At 39.5% G+C, this 22,892-nt stretch overlaps 1 protein-coding gene and 1 pseudogene across 1 annotated transcript in view; one reads left to right on the top strand and one right to left on the bottom strand.

Annotated features, from left to right (window-relative positions):
- Positions 1-22,679, top strand: part of LOC101399741 (importin subunit alpha-1 pseudogene) — a 39,357-nt pseudogene extending 16,678 nt beyond the window's left edge.
- Positions 1-22,892, bottom strand: part of SCARB2 (scavenger receptor class B member 2) — a 105,739-nt gene that overhangs the window by 79,636 nt on the left and 3,211 nt on the right. The window lies entirely within an intron of this gene.

A 22,892-nucleotide genomic window follows, 5' to 3' on the forward strand; every position in this document is an offset into this window, starting at 1 on the left:
GGCGGGGCAGAGATGGAGAGAACCTGCGGACCTGCATGCCTGAGGTGTGCTTGCCAGAGGGGTCTGCACTTCCTGGCCATCTCAGCTGTCTTCTACCAATAATTGCCTCTTAAGAAGAAGCAGCATAGCTTCTGAGAAAAATAACTCATTAATTTAAGTAAGACTTTAAAGCATGATGACAACTATCACAACTATAAAAACGCTGAGTGAAGCTAAAACCCTTGCTAAGAAATGCCATGTGTCCTGTAAATGAGCCATAATTTTTGTAATAAAGGAGAGACAACAGCAGAAACCTAGATAATTATTCTTGATGACCTAAGTACTCCAATTAATGATCTTACCAATTTTTGCTCCCTTCTTCTAGACATTTCCCAAATTTATTTTAACTAAAAGTTTTATTAAAATGGCCCCAAGGCTGGGGCCAGCCTGGTGGCATAGTAGTTAAGTTTGTGCACTCCGATTCAGCAGCCCAAGATTCACGGGTTTGGATCCTACGCACCGCTTATCAAGCCATGCTGTGGGAGGCTATCCACATATAAAGTAGAGGAAGATGGGCACAGATGTTAGCCCAGGGCCAATCTTCCTCAGCAAAAAGAGCAGGATTGGCAATAGATGTAAAAAAAAAAAAAAAAAAATTATCCCAAGGACTCTGTGAAAATAATTTGCTTTGTTTACCATTTATGGTAATATTAGAAAAAAAGTTATTCTCTAGATCTTAAGGGAAAAAAAGTAAAATCTTGGATACCAACAATACAGATATGGTGGACTTATAGAAACAAGATGGAGATCTTCACTGTATGTCCTCAAGAGTTCTCTCTTAGAAATTGAAAGCAAGTGTCATGCAGAAGAGGATATAGAACTCTTTTTTGTGTAATATGTATCCCTTACTCTTGACACCATAAAAATGGAGAAACCGAGGCATAGCAAGATTCGATCATGAGATTATTTCTGCAGTGCCTGGAAGAGTTCCCGGAACGTAGTAGATTCTTAATATTTGTTGAAAGTTGAATTTCAAACCTTTGACTAAGGTGGGAAGAATTTAGGGGTTCTAGTTAAGGTGGGATGAAATTTTTTGTCACGGTCATCTCTGTCCGTGTATTATTCGTTGTTCTAGAGTATTCCATATACAGCTGTCCTTATCCAATGTGCTTTCAAGAAGCAATCCTGTACAGAGAGCCTTAGGGTGGAATACAACTAGATCTGAGCTCTGTATCTGTATGAGCTCTATGAGAGCAAGACACGGGGTTTCCTTGTTTCTGTATCCTAGAAAGTAGTTCAGTGGTCCGCAGCACATACTCGTAAATGCTGACTGGGAGTTTTGCCAAAGCTTTCTATTGAAATCTTTGCATTTGGTGAGATTTGAAATAGAGAGAGAGGGAAGGGGGTTGGGAGGGTGGGGGGTTGATTGATTTGGGGAAAGGAGTTCTGTTTTCAAAACCTCAAATCTGTTTTAGCTCTCTCTTTTAGCCGCAGCTGTCAGCTTTAGCAGTCTTACTTTTCTGTGAACTGACCTTACCTCACATATTCTCAGGGATCTGCCTTCTCTCCCTGTTGGTAAAAATTTCAGAAACGACTACGAGAGGATGGATGAAATCTGTGGGGGCCACTCTACCAAAAAAGACATCACCTGACAACAGTTTAGGGTTCTTGGAATTCGATTTTATTTTCTCAGGTGTTGGGGACCTTGTCCTTGGTGGGTAAGTTTGTGGGGGTGAAGACAAAACTCACTGGACAATTAAGGAGATGATTTTATTCAGGCTATTGCAATGGCAAAGATGCTCATTAAGGAGGAATGAACATCTCAAAGAAAGAGGTTCTGGGGTTTTGTAGAGGCAGGTAAAGAAGAAAGTCTTGAGGAACTGTGAAGACATGTCTTATCTCCGATAGGCAGGATGGTCCTTTGAGTCTAGCTGGAACACATAAGGGTCAGAGGGAGCACAGGGCTCAGATAGAGTTCAACATTACTAGTGGACTCTCAGGCCCATTTGTGTTTGAATCCTGCTTCCATCATTTAGTAGCTGTGTGACCTTAGGCAAATTACTTAACCTCTCTGTGTCTCAGTTTCTTCATCTGTAAAGTGGGAATTATAAATAGTACTTACCTCATGAAGATGTTTTAAGGATTAAATGAGATGAAGCATATAAAGTGCCTGGCACTATGTAAGTGTCAGGCACTATGTAAGTATTCAATAAATGTTATTACCGTTCTTAAGTATTCTGTATAGGACAGAATTAGGTTTACAAGGAGGGACAAAACTTGCTGGTGTTCTCATGTTGAACTTTACAAAAGGCAAGAAGCCTCACTCAGATAAGACAAATTGTTTTTGTACCACTCTAAAAAGTTGACACATAGAAGTGCCAAGTATCTACACAATGAAATAACTTAGGAACTTTCTTTTAAAATGCTAAATTATAAAGTTGATTAAACAATAGTTAAAATCATTCTGTGTATGTATGTGTAGTTTTCATTTATATACAATGGTCTACTGGAATTCGTTTATTTTTATTTTTTATTTTTTTAATTTTATTTTATTATTTATTTTTTTCCCCCAAAGCCCCAGTAGATAGCTGTATGTCATAGTTGCACATCCTTCTAGTTGCTGTATGTGGGACGCGGCCTCAGCATGGCCGGAGAAGCGGTTCGTCGGTGCGCACCCAGGATCCGAATCCGGGCTGCCAGCAGTGGAGCACGCGCACTTAACCACTAAGCCACGGGGCGCCCCCTGGAATTTGTTTAAATGAATAGTTTAAAATCATGCCCCATCATTATTTCATTTTGGGGACTATTTTAGTCTTACTTTAAAGTTGTCTTGTGGCTGATTTAAATAGTCAAATTAAATTAAAATAAATTTCATTTTAGGGAAATAGTTCTTAAAACATAATTTCAAGGGGCTGGTCTGGTGGTGTAGTGGTTAAGTTTGCACGCTCCACTTCAGCAGCCTGGAGTTTGCGGGTTCGGATTCCAGGCACAGGCCTATGCACCGCTTGTCAAGTCATGCTGTGGTGGCGTCCCACATACGAAATAGAGGAAGATGGGCACAGATGTTAGCTCAGGGCCAATCTTCCTCACCAAAAAAAACGTAATTTCAAGCTGTCTATCCTTGATAAAATCAAGGTGGGCATTAGGAAGAGGGAAGCCTCTGTCGTGTGCCAGGGACAGTGGGAGGCACACTCTGTATTTTCCTTCCTTTACAGCAATCCTGTGAGGTAGGGATTATATCCCCATTTTACATTTGAAAAAAACAGGGGGAATCTCAGAGAGATAAAATAACTTGCCCGAGGTCATGAGGCTGGTAACTAGGCACAGGTACGGATTCCCAGTTAAGGGCTCAAGAGAGATTGTCAACCTGTTGAGAGAAAAGAAAGTGGTTTTCCTGATTTTCATCTTCATATTACCACCTTATTACCATGTCTTGCTGTTTTGCAAAGCTGGCCTGGGAATCTCCAGATGCACAGATCACTGAAATTCTTGACTAATTCCAGATTCCCCATTTCAGAAATCCTCTGAGTTATAGCCCTAATATTCGCTGGGAACTTAAGTACGTGCTAGGCACTGTTCTGAGCCTCTTCCATGTTATAACTCATTTACTCCTCACAAAACTCAATGAGGTAAGTGCTGTTATAATTCTCATTTTTACAGAGGAGGACACTAAGGCATAGAGAGGTTGGATGACTTTCCTGAGGTTAGTTATGGGTAGTAGACTATTACTAGTAGAGAGCTGGTAAACAGTAGAGCCAGGATTCAGATCTAGGCAGTCTGGTGCCAGTGTTCCTGCTCTCAGCACTCTTCTATAAGCTCTGACACCAAAACAAAGAGGAATAATCAGTCTGAATTTTGTACATATATGAAGTGATTTGGAGAGACTAAAGAACATTTTAATTAATGTCCCCAACCAACAGAAACCTGTCAGGCTGGCTATTCAGGTTTAAGTCACTTTATAGTTATCACAAGAATTTTAAAGGAAAATGATGAAAACAAACAGACATTAAATGATTCACTCCAGTGTAAGCACAATGATCTAAGTTCCTATGTTTCTGTAGTGATTGAGATGTCTTATGACCTTGACCAAGTTGGAACTTTTCAAGTTATATTTATTTTATGTAATGAGATGATCAAAGGTGATGTGTGATAAACGTAGGTTAGAAACTGCCGCACCCTGCTGGAGTCCACATTTAGGTAAAAGTTGGCTGGACTTGGTACGAAGAACAGCAAAGAACAGCAAAAAATTGACCTGTATGACTCAGGGTCAATTTCAGTCCTTTAGATGTCCATCTGTTCCATATATTGTCAGTATCATAGAAAGTAAAGTACAACAATTCTAAGGGCAAACTCAGGAGTCTGGGCCTGTGGATGAGCTTGATGTGTGTCCTCCAAGTCCACAGAGACTGAACATAAATTCAACCAGCATTTATAGAGCTCCTTGTAAGCTACCATGCTAGGAGCTAGGAAGGATGGTAGATGATTTCTTGCTTTTCAATGGCTCAAATTCAGTGGTAACGTTAACCAGCTCAAATATTTTTGGTGAATAAAAAAATTAATTGTAAACTATAATGATAAATATCATTGAGAGCATGAGAAAAGTCTTCTTTTCCCCCAGCCATTGAACTTGCATTGGACACTGGACCAATCTGCACCAGATCCCTAGGGAATGCCATACACTGATTGACTTGGGCTGGGTTACTGTCCATACCCGAACCAGTCATGGGTGGAATGTGATTATGGTGGTTTATACTAATCATGAGAGCTGGGTGCAGTCATTCTGCCCAAATGAGTGACTGCTACACAATGAAGAAGGGCTAGAATGATTACTGAAGAGGCATCTATAATGTCCATTAAAAATGCTAAATGCTTGACACTTAATAGAAGGAAGACCATGAAGGGAGCTCTATTGAAGGTAAAAGGGGGAAGAAAAGATTCCACCTCTGGGAAGATGTGGGATTAGAGCTGGGACTTCAAAGGTAGTGGTGGAGACCCACTAGTAAGGGATTTTTAGGCAAAGGGTACAACACGAACAAAATTAAGAAAGAAAGAGTATGGAAGGAAAGAATAGAAAGTAGAATAATATAATTGGAGAGGAGAAGGAGTGGGAAATAAGGGAAATATGTGAGCAGGTCAGATTTGGGAGGCTTTGAATGCCAGCTGGGGGAGTCAGAACTTATTCTGTATCTATTGGGGAGCTGTGGAAGGTTTTAAGGAAGGTTATAGCATTATTAGGTCAGTGCTTGCCAAGACTCTAAATATTCTTCTGTATCAGGGTTGACCCAGGTCAGGCTGAATGTCTCCAGGTCACCTTCAGTTAGGCTGTGTTTCCAAGCCTGGCTCAGCCTTCAGGGACTAGGGACAGAGTTTTCTTTACCTGCAATTTCCCGTCAGATTTTGCTCTAGCTCAGGAAACCTGTTTCTACCACTCTACAAATCTGAGAGCAGTCCTTCCAAGACAGTTGGACAGTTGGCTGAAGGATCTTGCCAGGGCCCTGGGGGGGCTGGCTCCTCATCTCGCACTTATCTGCATGGCCACCTGCAGAAGGCAGGGTTCCTAGCTCAGCCCACTGATCATCAAGAATTCGGCAGGTAAAGGCAACTATGAGGCCACAAGCAGCAGAATTAAAAGAGGCAACTCAGGGCCGGCTCCGTGGCTTAGCGGTTAAGTGCGCGTGCTGCGCTGCTGGCAGCCCAGGTTCGGATCCTAGGCGCGCACCGACACACCGCTTCTCCGGCCATGCTAAGGCCGCGTCCCACATACAGCAACTAGAAGGATGTGCAGCTATGACATACAACTATCTACTGGGGCTTTGAGGGGGAAAAATGAATAAATAAAATTATTAAAAAAAAAAAAAGAGGCAATTCAGATGAATCTATTGCACCTATTTAGGGCCATGTTCCCAAGGAATCAGGGAGGGATGTGATGGGAAGGAGAGAACAAGGGTGCTTACTCATGTCAAGTCAAAGAGATAACATTTCATAATAAAATTTTCACTCCAGGTATACTCCAGTGGTAATAAGAGCACATTAAATATCTATTCAGCCTAATGCAATTTGTTCACTGGGACAAAAATCCTGTGAAATGCTTTATGGAGGCTACACTCTTCATCTTGGTTCTCAGGGAAAGTCCCTCATCTGAACAGCTCTAGGGCTAATAACCCTCCACTCATGTCAGAAGGAAAAAAGGGCAGCACCTTATTCCCTGGAGTAAACAGCACAAGAACAACTGAAATGGAGAAAGTATGTGACCTGTATGTGATTCCAACCCTGTGCTGCTAGCAAATATTTTCTATGCTTATAACAGAGTAAGGAATTCAACCAACCTATGGATAAACCCCAGGAATGTTTTTGAGCCAATATTCCTTGAGTACTTCCTTTGTGTTAGTCTTGTCCAGTATGGTAGCCACCAGCCACACGTGGCTAATGAGCACTTGAAAGGTGGCGAGGCCCTCACAAGCCGCCAGCTTCACGGCCGCCGGGAGCAGCTCACAGGTACGCACCCTCCCTGGAGGCGCGGGGCACTGAGCCGGGAGCACCCCCGCTGTGGGCATTTTGTGGACCCAGCACAATCGACACCAGTGGCATAATATCTGACTTTGCCTGCTACTAAAGCATTGGGTAGCACCCCCAGAAAACCCGGTTCACAAAGAAACTAAAACTGGCTCTTAAAGGGCCCGCGCACAAACTCACCCGTTCCAGAAAGCATCCTAAAATCACCAGAAAGAAAGGTGCACAGTGCTTCGGTGACAAGAGACTCACCTAATAGGCCCTGAGTGCACCTCGGTGAGGGGTGAGACCTCTCCAGGGATTGGGACATTGGCGGCGGCCATTGTTGTGGCCTGGTGTGAGCGTGCTGACACAGACGCCATTGGAGTTCTCCCTGAGACCTGCTAGCCCAGGGTCTGCTCCACCCGCTAGAGCACCGATTTAATCCAGCTCAGCCAGGGCAGGCAGCCCACCCTAGAGACTGGCCCCACCCAACAACAAGCCCTCAGGCAACGTGTGGTCCTGCATAGATTGGTGACTGGATTCTCTGCAGCCTGGCAAATGAGCTGACTTGAGCGGGGCAGGGTGTGCACAAGGAGCGGGTGGAGAGTGTGGGGTGGTGGCGGAGTGTGTGGGGCTCCCGCCGTGGAGAGACTGGGTCCGCTTGGGGAGGTCGGGGTGCTCACACGGGACAGGACTGTGTTGACTGTGTGTGTGGACCTGTGGGCAACAGGGCTTGTCAGCTGCAGAAGACTTGTGCTTCTCAAAGACCCACATAGGGGGTTTGCCCCACCTTCCAAAGCCTGAAACAATTGGGTGCTCCTGTGCCTGAGGCCAGCCCCACCCAGCTGCAATCCTCAGAGAGCTGACAAGAGACCTAATAGGCTAGAGGTTTACAGCAATTGTAAGGCCCTGAGCCTAACAACCTGCCACGGTGGGGGTCTACTCACTTAAAAGAAATACTGCAACACAAGTGTGGTATTAGAACTTACAGCCAACTGTGCTGGGGCTCCCCACACCTGATAAAGAGACTGAAGGGCCCACAACAACTACAAGCAGCTGAGCATTACAACAGCTGGCCAGGAGCATAACTCAGCCTCCCTGGGCGCCTATAGGGAGAGCTAACAGGCCACAAGAGAAGGACACACGTAGCCCACATAGGGGCCACCCCTGGAACATTGAGAACTGAGGGAAGCACACTGGAAGCCTCCTAAGGCATCACTTACATAAGGTCACCTATCCAAGAGCAGGAGACGTAGCTGACCTACCTAATACGTAGACACAAGCACAGGGAAAGAGGCAAAATGAGGAGGCAAAAGAATACATTCCAAGTAAGGGAACAGGACAAAACCCCAGAAAAGGAACTAAGTGAAACAGAAATGAGCAACCTACCCGACAGAGAGTTCAAACTAAGAGTGTTAAGGATGCTCACTGATCTGGGGAGAAGAATAGATGAACTCAGTGAGAATGTCAACAAAGAAATGGAAGATATAAAAGAGAACCAATCAGAAATGAAGAATACAATACTGGAAATGAAAAATTCATTAGAGGGACTCAAAAGCAGAGTAGAGGATACAGAAGAACGGATCTGTGAGCTGGAAGAAAGACTAGAAGAAATTACCCAAGGTGAACAGGTAAAAGAGAAAAGAATTAAAAAGAGTGAGGACAGTCTAAGGGACCTCTGGGACAACATCAAGCGCACTAACATCCATGTTATAGGTGTCCCGGAAGGAGAAGAGCGAGACAAGGGGGCAGAGAATCTATTTCAAGAAATAATAGATGAAAACTTCCCTAACCTAAGGAAGGAAACAGACATCCAGGTACAGGAGGCACAGAGAGCCCCAAACAAGATAAACCTAAAGAGGCCCACACCAAGACACATCATAATCAAAATGTCCAGAATTAAAGATAAAGAGAGAATCCTAAAAGCCGCAAGAGAATGTCAAGTTACACACAAAGGAAACCCCATAAGGTTATCAGCTGACTTCTCAGCAGAAACCTTACAGGCTAGAAGAGAATGGCACGATATATTTAAAGTGCTAAAAGGAAAAAACTTACAGCCAAGAATACTCTACCCAGCAAGGTTATCATTCAAAATGGAAGGAGAGATCAAAATTTTCCCAGATAAGCAAAAATTAAAGGAGTTTGTCACCAAGAAACCAGTGTTACAAGAAATGTTAAAGGGACTGATTTAAGGGGAAAAGAGAAGACCACAAATAGGAAAAATCATCTATTTCCATGATTAGAACGTAATGGATACAAATGCACAAAAAAGAGGTTAGATATGATATCAAAAACATAAAAGGAGGGAGGAGGGGAGTTAAAGAGTACAGCTTTCAGACAGAGGTGAAACTAAAGTGACCATCAATTCTGTATAGAAGAAGTAAGGAACAGAGAAGGACTACTAAAACACTGAGAAAAAAAAAAGTTAAAAAATGGCAGTAAGTACATACTTATCAATAGCTACTTTAAACGTCAATGGACTAAATGCTCCAATTAAAAGGCATAGGGTGGCTGACTGGATAAAAAAACAAGACCCATATATATGCTCCATACAAGAGACACACTTCAGACCTAAAGACACTCACAAACTGAAAGTGAAGGGATGGAAAAAGATACTCCACGCAAATGGCAATGAAAAGAAAGCTGGGGTAGCGGTACTCATATCAGACAAAATAGACTTTAAAACAAAAACTGTAAAAAGAGACAAAGAAGGGCATTACATAATGATCAAGGGAACAATCCAACAAGAGGATATAACACTTGTAAATATCTACGCAACCAATGTAGGTGCACCTAAATATATAAAGCAATTATTAACAGACATAAAAACAGAAATAGACAGTAACACAATAATAGTAGGGGACTTTAACACTCCACTTACACCAATGGATAGATCATCCAAACAGAAGATCAATAAGGAGACATTGGCCTTAAATGACACACTAGAATAGATGGACCTAGTAGATATATACAGAGCATTCCATCCAAAAACCGAAGAATACACGTTCTTTTCAAATGCACATGGAACATTCTCCAGGATTGATCACATATTAGGCCACAAAACAAGTCTCCATAAATTTAAGAAGATTGAAATAATACCAAGCATCTTTTCTGACCACAACGGTATGAAACTAGAAATCAACTACAGGAAGAAAATCAGAAAAGCCACAAATACATGGAGATTAAACAAAATGCTACTGAACAACGACTGGGTTAACGAAGAAATCAAAGAAGAAATCAAAAAATACCTGGAGACAAATGAAAATGAAAATATGACATGCCAGAATTTATGGGATACAGCAAATCGGTTCTAAGAGGGAAGTTTATAGCAATACAGGCCTATCTCAACAAACAAGAAAAATCTCAAATAAACAATCTAACAATGCACCTAAAGGAACTAGAAAAAGCGGAACAAACAAAGCCCAAAATCAGTAGAAGAAGGGAAATAATAAAAATCAGAGCAGAAATTAATGAAATAGAGACGAAAAAAACAATAGAAAAAATTAATAAAACCAAGAGCTGGTTCTTTGAAAAGATCAACAAAATAGACAAACCTTTAGCTAGACTCACCAAGAAAAAAAGAGAGAAGGCACAAATAAGTAAAATCAGAAATGAAAGAGGAGAGGTTACAACAGACACCTCAGAAATACAAAAGATTATAAGAGAATACTATGAAAAGCTATATGCCAACCAATTCGACAATCTGGAAGAAATGGATAAATTCTTAGAATCATACAACCTTCCAAAACTGGATCAAGAAGAAGTAGAGAATTTGAATAGACCAATCACCAGTAAGGAGATTGAAACAGTAATCACAAACCTCCCCAAAAATAAAAGTCCAGGACCAGACGGCTTCCCTGGTGAATTCTACCAAACATTCAAAGAAGACTTAATACCTATCCTTCTCAAACTCTTCCAAAAATTGAGGAGGGGGAAGCTCCTAACTCATTCTACTAAGCTGACATTACCCTGATACCAAAACCAGACAAGGACAACACAAAAAAGAAAATTACAGGCCAATATCACTGATGAACATCGATGAAAATCCTCAACAAAATACTAGCAAATCGCATACAACAATACGTTAAAAAGATTATACACCATGATCAAGTGGGATTTATTCCAGGTATGCAGGGATGGTTTAACATTCGCAAATCAATCAACGTAATACACCACATTAATAAAACGAAGAACAAAAATCACATGATCATCTCAATAGATGCAGAGAAAGCATTTGACAAGATCCAGCATCCATTTATGATAAAAACTCTGAATAAAATGGGTATAGAAGGAAAGTACCTCAACATAATAAAGACCATATATGAGAAACCCACAGCTAATATCATCCTCAATGGTGAAAAACTGAAAGCTATCCCTCTAAGAACAGGAACCAGACAAGGATGCCCACTGTCACCACTCCTATTTAACATAGTATTGGAAGTCCTAGCCAGAGCAATCAGGCAAGAGAAAGAAATAAAAGGGATCCAAATTGGAAAGGAAGAAGTGAAACTATCACTATTTGCAGATGACATGATTTTATATATAGAAAACCCTAAAGAATCCACCAGAAAACTTTTAGAAGTAATAAACGAATATGGTAAAGTTGTGGGATACAAAATCAACATACAAAAATCAGTTGCATTTCTGTACACTAACAACGAAGTAGCAGAAAGAGAAATTAAGAATACCATCCCATTTACAATTGCAACAAAAAGAATAAAATACCTAGGAATAAACTTAACCAAAGAGGTGAAAGATCTGTACACTGAAAACTATAAAACATTTCTGAAAGAAATTGAAGAAGACACAAAGAAATGGAAAGATATTCCGTGCTCTTGGATTGGAAGAATTAACATAGTTAAGATGTCCATACTTCCTAAAGCCATATATAGATTCAATGCAATCCCTATCAAAGTTCCAACAACATTTTTCACAGAAATAGAACAAAGAATCCTAAAATTTATATGGAACAACAAAAGACCCCGAATAGCTAAAGGAATCCTGAGAAGAAAGAACAAAGCTGGAGGTATCACACTCCCTGATTTCAAAATATACTACAAAGCTATAGTAACCAAAACAGCATGGTACTGGCACAAAAGCAGACACACAGATCAATGGAATAGAATCGAAAGCCCAGAAATAAACCCACACATCTATGGACAGCTAATCTTTGACAAAGGAGCCAAGAACATACAATGGGGAAAAGAAAGTCTCTTCAACAGATGGTGTTGGGAAAACTGGATAGCCATATGCAAAAAAATGAAAGTAGATCCTTACCTTACACCATACACAAAAATTAACTCCAAATGGATTAAAGACTTGAATGTAAGACCTGAAACTGTGAAACTTCTAGAAGAAAACATAGGCAGTACACTCTTCGACATCGGTCTTAGCAACATCTTTTCAAACACCACATCTGACTGGGCAAGAGAAACAATAGAAAAAATAAACAAATGGGACTACATCAAACTAAAAAGCTTCTGCACAGCAAAGGAAACCATCAACAAAACGAAAAGACAACCTAACAATTGGGAGAAGATATTTGCAAACCATACATCCGATAAGGGCTTAATCTCCAAAATATATAAAGAACTCATGCATCTCAACAACAAAAAAACTACCAACCCAATTAAAAAATGGGCAAAAGACCTGAACAGACATTTCTCCAAAGAAGATATACAGATGGCCAACAGACACATGAAAAGATGTTCAAAATCACTAACTATCAGGGAAATGCAAATCAAAACTACAATGAGATATCACCTCACGCCCGTCAGAATGGCTATAATTAACAAGACAGGAAACAACATGTGTTGGAGAGGATGTGGAGAGAAGGGAACTCTCATACACTGCTGGTGGGAGTGCAAACTGGTGCAGCCGCTATGGAAAACAGTATGGAGATTCCTCAAAAAATCAACGATAGAACTACCATATGATCCAGCTATTCCACTGTTGGGTATTTATCCAAAGAACCTGAAAACACCAATTTGCAAAGGTACATGCACCCCTGTGTTCATTGCAGCGTTATTCACAATAGCCAAGACTTGGAAGCAACCTAAGTGCCCATCAAGGGACGAATGGATAAAGAAGCTGTGGTATATATACACAATGGAATACTACTCAGCCATAAGAAACGACGAAATCCAGCCATTTGTGACATCATGGATGGACATTGAGGGTACAATGCAAAGTGAAATAAGTCAGAGGGAGAAGGTCAAATACCGTATGATTTCCTTCATTAAGTAGTAGATAATAACAACAATAAACAAACACATAGGGACAGAGATTGGATTGGTGGTTATCAGAGGGGAAGGGGGGAGGGAGGAGGGTGAAAGGGATAATTCGGTACATGTGTGTGGTGATGGGTTGTAATTAGTATTTTGGTGGTGAACATGATGTAGTCCATGCAGAAATGGAAGTACAATGATGTACACCTGAAAGTTTTACAATGTTATAAACCAATGTTACTGCAATAAACAAAAAATTAAAAAAAGAAAAAAAAAAAAGAAAGGTGGCGAGGCCAAACTGAAATATGTTTACATTTCAGACTTAGTATGAAAAAGAAGAACGTAAAAATCTCATTAATATTTTTATGTTGATTACGTGTTAAGACCATAATACTTTTGATATATTGGGTTAAATACAATATATTATTAAAATTAATTTTATCTGTTTCTTTTTACTTTTTAAAATATGACTACTAAAAATTTTAAAGTTATGTATATGGCTCACATTTGGGGCTTGCATTATATTTCTATTGCAGAGAACAACTTTAGATTATCTCCATACCGTATCCCCCTAACAGCCTTATAACAGACTATTATTAGGTCTATTTTACTAAAGAAGAAACCGAGGAGGTGTAGAGACTGCAGGTGACTTGCTCAGCATCATTAAGTGGCGGGGCTGTGATTCAAACTCAGGTTGGTCTTGGCCACTGTATTACATTGCCTCTTCAGCTTGGTTTATGAGTCAACATTTTTCTGGATGACTCAAGTGTAGAGCTCTGGGTTAGCACGTGGTTCCCCTACTAATTGTTTGCATGAGCTTGAGTGATTATCTTAATCTCCTCATGTCATTAGACATGAGCCTAATAAGTCAATAAAGCATTATTGTTTTATTTGAATTGCTTATTTGGCTTCACAATCTATGGAAACAAAGATTCAGGTCAACTTAACAAATGTTTCTTTCTTTTTTTGAAAAAATTATTTTATTGAGGTCATATTGGCTTTCAACATTGTGTAAATTTCAGCTGTACATCACTCTATTTCCGTTTCTGTATAGACTACATTGTGTTCACCACGAACAGTCCAGTTTTTATCTGTCATCATACCTAGGTACCCCTTTACCCCTTTTGCCCTCTCCCTACCCCTGTGGTAAGCACTAACCTGTTCTCCTTATCTATGTGTTTGTTTATCTTCCACATATGAGTGAAATCATACCATATTTGTCTTTCTCTGTCTGACTTATTTTGCTTAGCGTAATGCCATCAAGGCCCATCCATGTTGTCGCAAATGGCACAATTTTGTATGGCTGGGGAGTATTCCATGGTATATATATACCACATCCTCTTTATCCATTCATCTGTTGATGGACACTTGGGTTGCTTCCACACCTTGGCTATTGTGAATAATGCTGCGATGAACACAGGGATGCACAGATCTCTTTGAATGATTGATTTCATGTTCTTTGGATAAATACCCAGTAGTGGAATAGCTTGATCATATGGTATTTCTATTTTTAATTTTTTTGAGAAATCTCCATACTGTTTTCCATAGTGGCTGCACTAGTTTGCATTCCCACCAGCAGTGTATGAGGGTTCCCTTTTCTCCACATCCTCTCCAACAAATGTTTCTTTAACATCACTACATTCAGTTGTGAAAAAGCCCAAATAAACACCATCAAATATGTTAATTCCTGAGAGGGAGTTAATTATGTTTGGAGTAACACCAGAATTAATGAACAAAACACACTTTAATGTCTCCATTTGTAAAATGAGAAGAGCAATGCTCACTTGAAGCTTAATGGATAACAGATACAATATGGTTTTTAATTGATATTGATTATATTGGGGCTCTACATATGATCATTTTTCAAAGTATTCTTGCAACCTCTTACACAAAGAATCTTCCAGAACTTGAATGATTTTGGACCAAGAAAATCATACCAAATCTAAAAGTTAAAGTAAGGGAAAGTAAAACCTGCTGCCACAGTTAAGTGCTTCTTTTCTATTTCTGTCATATTTTAATTTAATTACACTGGTGAGAATTCAAGTTCTCCCTAACACACTCCAAAATGTTTCTTGTTTCTAATTTTTTAGTGATATATTGACCATAATCTGACTCGCACCTGAGAAAGCAGCTCATCCTTTGAGACTATAGTTGACCCTTGAAAGCATGAAGCGGGATTTTTTGGTCTCACTTATTCAGTTGTGAGACTCCAAATTACAATCTCTGCTCATGTCTGAGGGCAACTGACAAGAAAATCCTGAGACCCAGAATCTTCTTTAAACTAGACTCACAAAAAATTGCAGCGGAATTTCCACAACATCCCTGCTTTATCCAGTACTTGCTGCTAGCTCTGGCTCCTTGCCTCACCATCTGTCCCATGTTTTTGTTCTTATTACTGCAAACTAACGGGGCAGGTGTTGTGTCAGCATTCCACAATCCACAATGTGCTCTCAAATTATGTTTCAGTGCCACCTAGTAACTATTTTTCAGGCAATTTTCTTTTTCAACTTCAGATACAGCACATTGGTTAATTTTATTCTTCAATTCATGGCACTCCATGGATTTAATTCATGTGCCATGAATTAAAGAAGAGAGAGCCAATTGGCTATGCAAGGCTCTCTTTTCTTCATTCATTCATGCATTCCTTTTCATACCCATTTTCCACTTCTATTCCTCTGCCCTTTTCATAGGCAATCATTCCTAAGTGTTTGAAGTATATCCTTCTCCGTGTATGGGTTCTTATAAAATGTATATTTTTGTTTGGTATGCATGCATTTTTAATTTATATAAATCATATTGTAGCAAAAATCTCATTCTGTTTCTTTCTTCACTCAGCACTACATTTTAAAAAGTCTCACCATGTTGCTGAGTACATATCTATACTGTTGCTTTTAACTGATGCCTAGTTAGCCATCCATTTTTATCCATGAACATCACAGAAAGAGACATGCACATTGCCCTCAACTTACCAATATTACTAATAATGCTGCCACAAACATCCTCATACATCTTCCCTTATGGGTGAGAATTCCCCTGGATTCCTATACCCGGCCGTGGAAATGCTGGGTCATAAGTAACTTGTATCAGTCAGGGTCCTACCAGTAAAACAAAAGCCACTCTAAGTGTGTAAAACTGAGGGATTTTAATGCAGAGAGTAGGTTATAGAGCTGATGGAAGAGCTGAGAGCCAAACGGCATATCAGGTAACTGAGAGATTAGCAATAGCAATTACTGCGGGAATCACTTGTAACAGGAGCGGGAGCCTGATGGAAGCTGAAATTGTATCGGGACTGCCTGGTGGGACTGAAAGAGAAGGGAGAAATATAGACACCCTCTTGGAGAGAGAGGGAGAGAGAGATACCCTGACTTTCCCCCTCCCCCACCCCCAGTCTCCTATCAGTGCCTTCTGCTACCTGAACCCACCCCCAAACGCAGCTTGCAGGTGCTGGAGCAAAGCAGGGACAGGTGAGGAAGAAATCAGAGGGCAGACAGTTGTAGACATACCGGATACTTGTTTCGATCAAGTCCTGCTGGATTTCTCTGCATAGTAACTGCACCAGCTACACTCCTACCAGCAGCATATCTCCACATCCCATCCACTCTTTTTTTTTTTTTTTTTTGTGAGGAAGATCTGCCCTGAGCTAACATCTGCCAATCCTCCTCTTTTTGCTGACGAAGACTGGCCCTGGGCTAACATCAATGCCCATCTTCCTCTACTTTATATGAGACGCCGCCACAGCATGGCTTGACAAGAGGTGCATCGGTGCATGCCCGGGATCCAAACCGGGGAACCCTGGGCCGCCACAGCGGAGCGCACACTTAACCGCTTGCGCCACCGGGCCAGCCCCCCACTCTTTATGGTCTACCATTCTCCAAAAAGTAGCAATAGAGCGATCTCCCCCATCTTCCTTTGAATATGTCGAGCCTATTGCAGATGCCTCAGGCATCTCCTCAGATCTAACAGCCTGCTGGATCTCAGGGACCCATCCATCCATTGGACTATAACCTCTTGGAGCAGCAACTTCATCAGTTTTATTTGTAAGACCCTAGCTGGCATTATGCTCAATGCTACTTACCTAGTGACAAATGTTCCTGTTGATTATTGGTGTCACGCCTCACCCTTCATTATTAAGTTATTATTTTGGCTTGCAGACTACACTCATGGAAGTTTTTAAGAAGCCACTGTGGCATTTTGGAGGGAAATCTCTAGGGAGACTACACTGATGGAAGTTTTCAAGAAGTCACTTGTGGCATTGTGGAGGGAAATCTCTAGGGAGATGCTATGGGTGAGGGACAGAGTTGATATTCAGCCAGCAAGCACAGTTTAAGACCATAATTGTTGTCAAAACATGGTGTTGCTTGGTAAATAGCCTCTGCTCTGAGCAATCCCGAGTGACTGCTGTGCCCTGCCTGCCCCAGCTACTTCCTTGAAACTACTTCCCCCCTCCGAAATCAGCCATTAAAGGGATACACCTGGCATGGTCAGGGGGCTCCAGGACCTTCCTGCTGCAATTTGGCTAGTCATTTTCCTGATTGGTTCTTGCGCATGTCTTACTGGTTGTTAAATATTTTAAATATCCTTCCCCTGGAGGAGTATCACAAAAGGATAGGGGAACGTCTGCTGACTTTTGGGTATCCTGTGACTCCCCAGGACCCTCGTTTCTATGTGTGATGATGGGGGAGCGAATTCTCCAGGATTATTTTCCTGATGGAATATGTTCCATATGTTTTCTACTTTTCTATTAGTGTATAATGTACACAGTAAAGTGCACAAGTCTGAAGTGTACAGCTTATTGAATTTTTACATATGTGCACCCGTGTATCCACCACTCAGATCAAGATATAGAACATCTCCAGCCATCCAGCTGGCTCCCTCATGCCTCCTTTCCATCATTTACCCCCAAGTAACCACAATTCTGACATCTCTCACTATAAATTAATTTTCCCTGTTTTAAAACTTTGTGTAAATGAAAGCAGAATATATACGCTTTTGAGTCTAGCTTCGTTTCCTCAACATGAAAAATATCCTTCCTTTGGGGTTTGACTACTTTCCAATTTGTTAAGTTGGATACTTAGCTCAGTAATTTTCAACTTTTCTTGTTCCTTTTTTTATACAACTTAAAAAAATTGTGATGAAATACATATAAGATAAAAGTTGCCATTTTAACCATTTTTAAGTGTACAATTCAGTGGCATTAATTACATTCACAATGTTATGCAACCATCACCACTATCTATTTCCAAAATTTTTCATCACCCCAAATGGAAACTCTGTACCCGTTAAGCAATAACCCCCTATTCCTCCTCCTCGTCAAATCCCTAGTAACCTCCAACTTACTTTCTGTCTCAATGAATTTGCCAATTCTAAATATTTCGTATAAATGGAGTCATACGATATTTGTCCTTTTGCATTTCGCTTATTTCACTTAACATAATATTTTCAAGGATCATCCATGTTGCAGCATGAATCAGAATTTCATTCCTTTTATGGACGAATAATATTCCATTGTATGTGTATATCACATTTTGTTTATCCATCTATCTGTTGATGGACATTGGGTTGCTTCCACATTTTGGTTATTGTGAATAATGCTGCTATGAACATTGGTGTACAAATATCTGAGTCTCTGTTTCCAATTCTTTTGGGCATATACCTAAGAGTGGAGTTGCTGGGTCACATGGTAAGTCTGTTTAGCTTTTTGAGGACTGCCCAACCTCCCCAGCAGCTGCACCATTTTACATTCCCACAACAATGCACAGGGGTTCCAATTCTCCACATCACTGCTGACCTCTGTTATTTTCTGTATTTATTTATTTATCATTATTCTAGCCATCCTAGCTGGTGTGAAGTAGTATCTCATTGTGCTTTTGATTTGTATTTCACTAATGACTAATGATGTTGAGCATCTTTTAATGTGCCTACTGGCCATCTGTATATCTTCTTTGGAGAAATGTCTATTCAAGTCATTTCCCTATTTTTTAATTGGGTTTTTTGTCTTTTTGTTGTTGAGTGGTAGGATTTTTTTTCTTAATATGTTCTGGATATTATACTCTTATCAGATATATGATTTGCAAATATTTTCTCCCATTCTGCAAGTTGTCTTTTCATCTCTTGATAGTGTCCTTTGACGCACAATAGTCTGTAATAATTTTTATGAAGTCCAGTTTATCTATTTTTTCTTTTGTTGCCTCTGCTTTTAGCACCATATTTAAGAAACCATTGCCAAATTCAAGGTTATACAGATTTGCCCCTATGTTTTCTTCTGAGAGTTTTATAGTTTTAGTTCTTAAATTTTAGTCTTTACTCCATTTTTGAGTTGATTTTTGTACATGGTATAAGGTAAGAGTCCAACTTCATTCTTTTGCATTTGGCTATCCAGTCTTCTCTGCAACATTTATTGAAGAGACTATTCTTTCCTCATTGAATGGTCCTGGCACCCTTGTCAAAAACTGATTGACCACAGGTGTTAGGGTTTATTTCTGGGCTCTCAATTCTATTCCATTGGTCTATATAGATGGTTTTGATCATTGTAGCTTTGTAGTAAATTTCAAAATAAGGAAATGTGAGTCCTCCAACTTTGTTCTCCTTTTTCAAGATTGTTTTGGCTATTCTGGGTCCCTTAACCCAAAATTCCATATGAATTTTAAGATGAGTTTTTCCATTTCTGCAAAAAGCACCACTGGGATTTTGATAAGAATTACGTTGACTCAATACATCACTTTGAGTAGTATTATCATCTTAATATTAAGTCTTCTAATCCGTGAACACAAGATGTTTTTCCATTTATTTAGGTCTTAACCTTTCTTATTTTTTAGTTTAATAATTTAAGGTTATTTCATTTGAAGTATCATTGTAGCTGTATCCCACACTTTTTGATATTTTTACATTTATTTTTTAATTTTCATTCTGATATCTTCCGTGATCCATGAATTATTTGTGTTTTATTTTCAAATAAATGCTTTTAAATATGATTATATTATTGGTATTTAACTCAATTGCATTATGATCAGAGAATATGGGTTAAATGATACCAACTCAGAGATGTATTAAAACTTGTTTATGAACTTGCAAATATAACATTTCAGATGTTCTTGAGAAGAATGTGTTTTCTGTTATTGTGAGATGCAAAGTTCCACATATATCCATTAGCCTTAAATCCTTTGTTCTCACAGATTTTTTTGGTCTGTTTGATTTACGACTGAGAGTTGTACTAAAATGTTCCCATTAGGATAGTGTATTAATCAATCTCTCTTTGTAGGTCTATCAATTTTCCTTTTTATATTTTAACCTACATTATTAAGTTTAGAATTGTATATCTCTATCTAGTGTGTATGTATGTGTGTGTGAATTGAATCTTTTATCATTTTGCGTAATGATACTTTTAATAATCTTTATATATCTCTAATGATCTTTTTTGCCTTAAAGTCTACTCTGTCTGATATTAATATTGTTACATATTAATAGTGTCCTTTGATACACAATAGTTTGTAATATTTATGAAGTCCAATTTATCTATTTTTTCTTTGGTTGGTTAATATCTTAACCAAAAGATTTCTGTTGGTTACTATCTGCCTGGTACATCTTTCTTTATATTTATTTAATTAATATATTTATCCTCTTCTCAAACAAAATAATTCAGTATTTCAGATAAATTCTTTTTGTTGATCTTCACTAATTAGACTTTATTATTATTTTATACAACCAATTTTTTAAAAGAATGCCTACATATTTATATATTTTTTTGTTCAACATTCCATCTCACTTCTTAATGTTCATTTTGGGATTATTTACCTTTTATGTGAAGTGCAAGCTTTAGAATTTTCTTTAGTTATGGTCTGTTGATGATAAATTCTGCCAGTTTTTGTTTGTCTGAAAATGTTTTTGAGCCATATTATTGAAAGATAGTTTTGCTAAGTATACAGTTTTAAATTGACAGTTGTTTGCACTCAAACCTTGATTATTTTACTGTCTTTGCCTTCTATCATTGCTTTAGAAGTTAACTTTTAGTCTATTTTTTTTCTTTTTAAGTAATCTACCTTTTCTATCTGGCTACTTTTAACGTCAGCTATTCATTTTTTGTATTCATGGTGAAATGCTAAGTGAGATTTTATTCTTATTTATCTTACTTGGGGTCCATTGTTCCTCCTGAAATTGATGATTTGTATCTTTAATCAAGTCTGGAAAATTCTCAGCCATTATCTTTTAAAATATTGCCTCTCTCCCATTCTCTCTACCATCTTCTTATGGAAATCCGATGAGAAGCATGTCAGGACACCATCTTTGAGCTGGGCTGTGGTGGATGTTTCGAGGGCAGCTGACCTGCAGCCTGTGAGCCAGCACCGCCTCCTGTGGAAGTGTGAGCCAGCTGTGTAGCTTTCTCCCTTTGTCTCATAACCATGCCCACAACGAGAACACTAATTCACCAGCTGCCTGTCTTAACAGATTCAAGAACAAGGAGAAAGATAGTACAGAAATGAAGCAGTACCAAATAGAAGATAATGTGGAGCTGAGGAAAGCTAAGAAGGATGATCAGATGTTAAAAAAGAGAAATATAAACTTATTTCCTGATGACACTACTTCTCCACTGCAAGAAAACAACAATAACCAGGGCAATATAAATTGGTCTGTTGATGACATTGTCAAAGGCATAAATAGTAACAATTTGGAAAGCCAGCTCCAAGCTATTCAAGCTGCTAGGAAACTGCTTCCCAGCGAAAAACAACCCCTCATAGATGACATAATCTGGACTGGTTTGATTCCAAAATTTGTTTCCTTCTTGGGCAGAACTGACTGTAGTCCCATTCAGTTTCAATCTGCTTGGGCCCTCACTAACGTTGCTTCCAGGACATCATAACAGACCAAGGCTGAGGTAGATGGAGGTGCTACCCCCACATTCATTTCTCTGTTGGCATCTCCCCATGCTCACATCAGTGAACGAGCTGCATGGACTCTAGGTTTGCAGGTGATGGTTCTGTTTTCTGAGACTTGGTTATCAAACGTGGTGCAGTTGACCCGCTGTTGGCTCTTGCTACAGTTCCTGAGATGTCATCTTTAGCATATGGTTACTTACGTAATCTTACCTAGACATTTTCACAACTTTGACACAGCAAGAATCCTGCACCCCCGTTAGATGTGATTGAGCAAATTCTTCCTACTTTAGTTGGTCTCCTGCATCACAACGATCCAAAAGTATTAGCAGATACCTCCTGGGCCATTTCCTACCTTATTGATGGTCCAAATGAATGGATTGAAATGATCATGAAAACAGGAGTTGTGCCCCAATTTATGAAGCTTCTAGGAGCTACTGAATTGCCAATTGTGACTCCTGCACTAAGAGCCACAGGAAATATTGTCACTGGGACAGATGAACAGATTCGGGTTGTAATAGATGTGGGAGCACTTGCTGTCCTTCCCAGCCTGCTAACAAACCCTGAAACTAATATTTGAAGGGAACCTATGTGGACAATGTCGAACATCACAGCTGGCCGCCAGGACCAGATACAGCAAGTTGTGAATCACGGATTAGTCCTATTTCTCTTTGGCGTTTTCTTTAAGGCAGACTTTAAGACAAAAAAGAAAGCTGTACGGGCTGTGATCAGCTATATAAGTGGTGGAACAGTTGAACAGACTGTATACTTTGTTAATTGTGGCATAATAGAACCATTGATGAAACTCTTAACTGTGAACGATAACCAAAATTATTCTGGTTATTCTGGATGCCATTTCAAATATCTTTCAAGCTGCTGAGAAACTAAGTGAAACTGAGAAACTTAGTATAATGATTGAAGAATTTGGAGGCGTGGACAAAACTGAGGCCCTACAAAACCATGAAAATGAGTCTGTGTACAAAGCTTCATTAAGCTGATTGAGAAATATTTCTCTGTAGAGGAAGAGAAAGATCAAAATGTAGTGCCAAAAATGACCTCTGAAGGTTATACACTCCAAGTTCAGGATGGCATTACTGGGACCTTGAACTTGTAGATTGTACAGCTGAGGCATAAAGTTGTTTCTTGTATACTATGTTTGATATAAACTTGTCTTACTGTTTCTCTACTAAGAACTCTTTAAATGTGGTTTGTTATTGTAGCACTTTTTACAATGAAACTCCTCTTGGAGAGTTCCAAACTATACATACTGTATGAAGCTTCTCCTCTCAAAGGATTTCTTATTTCTATGTGGAATTTCATATCTTGC

This window comes from Ceratotherium simum, chromosome 8 (genome assembly GCF_057802395.1).
Source record: "Ceratotherium simum simum isolate JZ-2026a chromosome 8, ASM5780239v1, whole genome shotgun sequence".
Lineage (NCBI taxonomy): Eukaryota > Metazoa > Chordata > Mammalia > Perissodactyla > Rhinocerotidae > Ceratotherium > Ceratotherium simum.